Below are 6,339 nucleotides of genomic sequence, written 5' to 3'. Positions count from 1 at the left end.
ATTGTGGGATATCGGTGCAGCCGGGGAGCACGGCACAGACCCCCCCCCCAGCACGTGCACGAGCACACGTGCACGCGCGCACACATAGTGCATGGCAATAAATTACATTGAGGTTCGTTTTAATGGAAAATGAAAGTGCAAGTATAGTGAAGTAAAGAGATACTTGCAGGTAAACTCTACTTGCATACTGCTAATGTATGAATGAATACATCAATTGTATATTGTCGTATGTCAACATTATTATACAGTAATAACAACTGCAGCTATGCCCAGCCTGCTTAAGACACTAATACAGTCAAAATGATGAGTCAACAACTAAACAGCAGGTCTATAGATAATAACAGTCAACTATTTTAGTAACTTTTCAAGCAGAAATAGACATTCACTTGTTCCAGCTTCTTGCTTGAGAGGCTCTGCTGCTTGTAAATATATCAGTAAACTAAAAGACATTTTCTCCATCACAGAGTAGAGATCGGAATAATACAAATTAAAGAGCGCATTGTGCCTTTGGTTCTGTTGTGGTTCCAACAGGGCAAAGTGATCCTAGACCCCCCAAAACCAGAGGAACCAGGCATATGTAATTTGAGGAACTTTTTACTTCCCTACATTTAAAATACATTGGATTTGCATTTTAACTTCCCTGCATTTATCTGACACCTATTTAAGTAGCTTCGTCCTGACTCGCAACAATGTGAAAACACTTCATGTGTTACTGCATCAATAACAATAATTCAGTAATATAAAACTGACAGGAGCCATTCTGCAGTACTGCATAATGAGCACTTTTCCTTATGAGTCATAAAGTTGTACTTAAGTCTACATTCAAAATACTGCTTAACCTGTAATTATTCTTGCATTGAGGGACTGCTGCACTTCAGTACATGATCTGAATGCTGCTTTTGGTTATCTTTAACTAAACTGACTAATCTGAGTAGGGGAAATGTTGTTCTTGAACTTCATATAGACTTCTCAAAGACCTAATCACACAGGCGAGAGGACTTCATAACATCCTTCAAAATGACAGACATAATACAAGTGCACGCATGAACACAACAACACAGACAAACATCTGTAGGCCTCCTTGAGGTACATGCATGTGGCTGTACATGCACAAACGTGGACATAAAAGCAACTTTTTAATTAGTGTTTGGGTTGTTCCCTTTAGGAATTTGTGGGTTTACCTCCCAGTGCGGACTTAGCCCAACTTGGTCACCCATTTCACTTTTATTTTATCCAATTGCTTTTCTGCTCCAGCAGTAAACTGCATGCCAGCATTATGTATGTATGTATAACTATGTATAAGTATAAGCAAAGGCGTCCACATAAGGGCTTCACAGAGTTTTCTGCAGAAGTCATACATGAATTCCCTAAATGGTGACAGAGACATTGCAAGCATACTTTGCAGAGAGTAGAGGGTGTAATAGCACAGACAGTGTAACTCTTAGCCAGACGCCTGGCTCCTCACTGAGCCTCTACCTAATTGTGGCACAGCTCATAAAGTAACCTCAATGACAACAACAATGAACGTTTTACACTAAAGACATATAATTTACGCTACAATACAAGGTGATTTAGCCTCTTTACAAGCAACCAGAAGTAAGGACAGAGATGTTTAGAGCCTCAGCAGACTGACAATAGACGTAACAAAATATTCCTGGGAGGAGAAATAATGGCAGAGAAGGCTGTCAAAAGCTTAGTGTTCTCAGAAACTGCAATAACTTATTGAGCTGTCATCCTTGACTGTAATGGAATATCTTAATTAGTCATAGAAAGTAAAGGATTTGTTATTGCGTGTTGGTATTTTTAACATTTTCACATAATATATTTCTTCCTTTTCTTCATATTTGCATGTCTTGTTTTAAAAAAATCACCCACACAAATGTAATGATAAACATCGCTTACAGATCTCAAGCAAATTGCCATGTACATGGACATTACGACAATGACAATGAGAAGACATACTGTAACAACTAGCTGCAACGTCTGTTCTCTGCACAGCCAGACAATAGTTAAATACATTTAGAGCAGGTGGAGTCTGGCACGATATTGTCATGAGCAGACTCATTCTCTCAGACATTGCTCATCGGGGGCCGTCTGGCCAGCAGGCAGTGACTGTGCAACTGTAAAGCAGTAAACAATCTTACATTCTAGTGTGTTGAAAGGAATAATCAGTTCACATACTTGCATTGTTAAAAACTGCTCCAAACTGCTAAAGAGCAATTTGCAGAAGGACCCCTGCAGACATAAAGTCTGGATAATTTTATTGTAAAAAAAATATGTTTCAAGGATCTTTACGAAGCAAACATGTTGTAGAATGAACAGAATTTGACGTAAATTCAAGTTTTTATCTATTATAACTGTAATAAATAAATGGTATAAACTTTATCACAGTATTAATGTGTCTTCTCCCTTTCATTTAAGGCCAACACGATGAGCTAACAGCATGTGAAAGCTGCAAAAAGCTGGTTGATTTCCAGTGGTGTTGGCAACACTCATGAAGTTTTATGGACGCCAAGAGAGATTTGATTTAAGGAAACATGACACTCATCAACTTCACATTTCTATGAGCAAAAGTAATGGAATATGGTGGCCAATGTAGAAAAAAAATATGAAAGCATTAAAGCTTCACTTCTATTTTCAATTCTTTCGATCAATGTGCCATAAAAAACATGCAGCGTGACGTCTAGTGTGTTTCTCTACTGTATGTTAAATGAAAATGGAAAAACAAACTACTTATGTGCTTAGGAAATGTTTGCAGTACTAAAATAGGAACCAACATTCTATAGAGATACAGACTTCAAACTCTTTGTATGCATAATGCCTTGCAGATAAGTGTGAGTACAGATGTATGACTCCTCAGAGCTTCAAGAACAGCCCTTGGTCAGCAGAATGATTAATACCACACAAGACAGACAGCATGTGATCTCTGGACTCTACTTAGCTTATGTGGTTGCTTAACTCTTCACTTTTTTATGCTGTGCTCAGATACTTAGTTCCTGTGAAGCTCATCTTCTCCTTACCTTTCCTTGTCTAACCTTGAACTCGGTTAACCTTTAATCCATTGCCTTTACTTACAGTTTTGCCACGTATTAGTGGATCTAACACATAATTCCACTCAAGTCCATAAAACATCAACATCATTTTAATCAGTAGCCTCATGAAACTAATTAAAGAAATCCAATTTACAGTGCTGCAGTCAGAACAAGCTAGTTGGCACTTCATCAATACAGAATAATACCGAAGCATGTCCCTTATAATTCATGGCAATCACCCGTGTGATCCAATTAAAAAAAAAAAAAAAAAAAAAAAAAAGAGAAAGCAAGTCCAGGCCAGCATTCCCTGCCGCCCCCAGGGTCTGAGGAAAAATTGCTGGTCTAAACTAATCACTTTTACATTTTGTTGTTGGACTTTCACACAGACAGCTCCCATAATCATAGGATTTATCAGCCCCCCACTGCACTAGATCACATATGCTGTTTAGTTAATTCAAATTAAAATATTTTCAGGCTGATTTTTTCGATCTAAAAAGCTCCATTGTTCAAGCATAAATGCATTATTGGTAGCTGAGACATTACAATCATTATGTAATAGCAGCTGCAAATTACATTTTGAACTGAATGAACCCGGAGGGAACTTGCTCGAGCTCTGCTTTGTACTTTATTGCTAACAAACCCATGCTACTATCTGTTCCTGTCCAACTCTACTCAGCTAAAATGCTTTCACTGCCAAATAACAGTCTGATTTTTACCCCATACTGGGCCCAATCTCCTAAATCAACCCCCTACATTTAACACGCATTCATCACACTACACTTCCTCTTAGAAAAGTCAGTCATTTAAACATTTTTTGGTTCCCTTTTAGATCATAGACACATTACAAATTTTAAAGTGTAGAGAAATGTTAGTAAGACGGGGTATTCTCTTTTTTAACTGTAGGCAGCATTTCTTACCTTGACAAATCATAACTGTAACCTTTGGAAGGTGGTAAGCTAATGATTGGGCCTTTCAAGTGATTGTGGACATTCACTTTTAGAGAAAGGGAGGAGCAGCATGTGGTTTGAAAAAAAAAAAAAAACTACTGCATAAAAAAAAATCCCACTTCCTTTTTAGAATTTCCTATGAATAGCAATATTTTACTTAAAACAATTTAGATGGCTAGATGTCCAAGCAGCCGTGTACGTAATGATTTAATGAATTTCCTTTTGATATCACAGTCCAAACTACTGGATCATACATCAATACAACACACAACACAGCTGTTTTATGCGTCTTCTATGCAGTTTTAAATTACAATAATGATTTCAGTGTGCATGATAAAATAAAACTAGGAGCCTAAAGACTAAACTAAATCACTCACAATGACAATGCTAACATGCTGATATTTAGCAGATAAAGTTTAACATCGTCAACTCTACACTGAATACAAAGTACAGCTGAGGCTGTGAATGCCCCATCCAAATGGAAACCTTTCAAAATGTTTCTGCATATTTTATTTCACTCCAGACAAGTCATGAACTACCATGACATGGTAGCTTAGACAGACACACACAAGGAGACACAAGGAGATGCATTATCCCTGAATGTTCATAGAAATACTCTAACAAAATCAAACAAAAGCTCCTTCACAATAGCCCATTATAGAGAGGACAGTCTCAGGCTAACTACAACCCTCCACTATAAATACATTGTCAAGGTGCCACCCCTAGAGCGGCAGCTTTATAAGGCAAACACAGCCCCATACTACTCCAGAGTGATCAGGCAACACCAGAAGAGAACACAGTCCAAACAAGCTTATCTCTCCACTCAACAAGATTGAGTCATACGTCTTATCTCTTCCAACCCCTGAAGGCTCTGACAGTAATAAGCAGCACTGCACTCACGTGTCGGGTTCGGCTCACTTCAACTGACTAAAGTGCTGCACACCTGGGGGCTGAGAGTTTCACTGCATTTTAACATTTCGGGCTACTAATGCTACAGGAAAAATGACAAGTGGAGAGGCAGAGATTCGCTGTCTTTTTTTTAATGATGTGTGATAGCTGTAATTAAAAATATGAACTTACTTTCGACCCTAAAGGCTTTTTCATTAGTGATGAATCTGCTGATCATTATTTTTAATTAATCACTCGTGTGACGTGTCAAATGCCCAAAAAATCTGAAAGGAATTATGACATCACAATTTCTTAGGATACAAATATATGCCACTGTTTTTTTATTTCCCCATAACCCTCTTTTGTTTGACATTTCCTTTAAACATTTTAATGTACTATATTGGACCATGTCCTTCTACCAGATATAAAGACATAATTTCATCCATGCCATGTGCCAACACAGAGGATGGCAGTGATGAGGGTGCAGCTTCACTGCATCTGATATGATACTTTATACATGTTTTCCTTAGGCAGTATTATTAGAGAAACGTTCTATAAATTTACACTGCTATGCAGATGTCACCCAGCTATATTTATCTATGAAACCAGGCAAAACAGATCAACTGACCAAACCTCAAGCCGGCTTGAAAGACATGAAGGCCTAGATGTCCTGTAATTTTCTACTTCTAGGAAAAAGATATAGTATTTGGGCTTACAAACCTCAGCGATATGCTGTCTTACCATAGTCTTTGACCAGGATATCATATATCCTAGCACATAAAAGAAATCTCCAGAAATATGATTAAAATCAGGGGCATCCGGTCTCAAAATGACACTGAGGCACTCGTCCATGAAACAAAGCAGGTCTACTTGTAGTTCCTAGAGTTTCCAAATGTAGAATAGGAGGCAGAGCCTTTAGCTATCAAGCTCCTCTCCTGTGGAACCAGCTCCCAGTTTACGTTCCAGAGGCAGACAACCTCTCTACTTCAAGACTTGCTCTTCTCTGTCCTCTACTTGTACTTCCCCTTCCTCTTTCTCTGTACCTTTCTGCAGGTATCCCCCACTTGGCCTTATGTTTCCAGTGTGCAGTTAATGGTCTCACCAACCTGTTCAGTGTTTGTCTCTTGCTTGTTGTGCTTTTGTCTCTCTACTTTCCACTCATCCCAACCATTCAAGGCTGCTCACGCTGAGATTTCCTCCATTAAAGGTGATGCTTGGTCTAGTCAGGGTTTGTTGGGTCTCCCATTAACCATATGTTGCCTATATAATTCTGTAAGGTCTTATTCTTACTATGTGAAGTGCCATGAAATGATTTTTGTTCTGTCATTGTGTTTTGTTAACATTAATTGAACTGAGATGTGCCTCATAAAGTGAAATGGCCCTTTTGGGTGAGGTCACTTTATATCACAAAAGGCTTCTATGGGTAAGATAGTATTTAAAAATGTCAAGATGTCTCAAATATATCTGATGTT

This window comes from Anabas testudineus, chromosome 17, assembly GCF_900324465.2.
Source record: "Anabas testudineus chromosome 17, fAnaTes1.2, whole genome shotgun sequence".
Classification (NCBI taxonomy): Eukaryota; Metazoa; Chordata; class Actinopteri; order Anabantiformes; family Anabantidae; genus Anabas; species Anabas testudineus.
The sequence above is the reverse complement of the archived record's forward strand: the minus strand, read 5'-3'. Positions refer to the sequence as shown.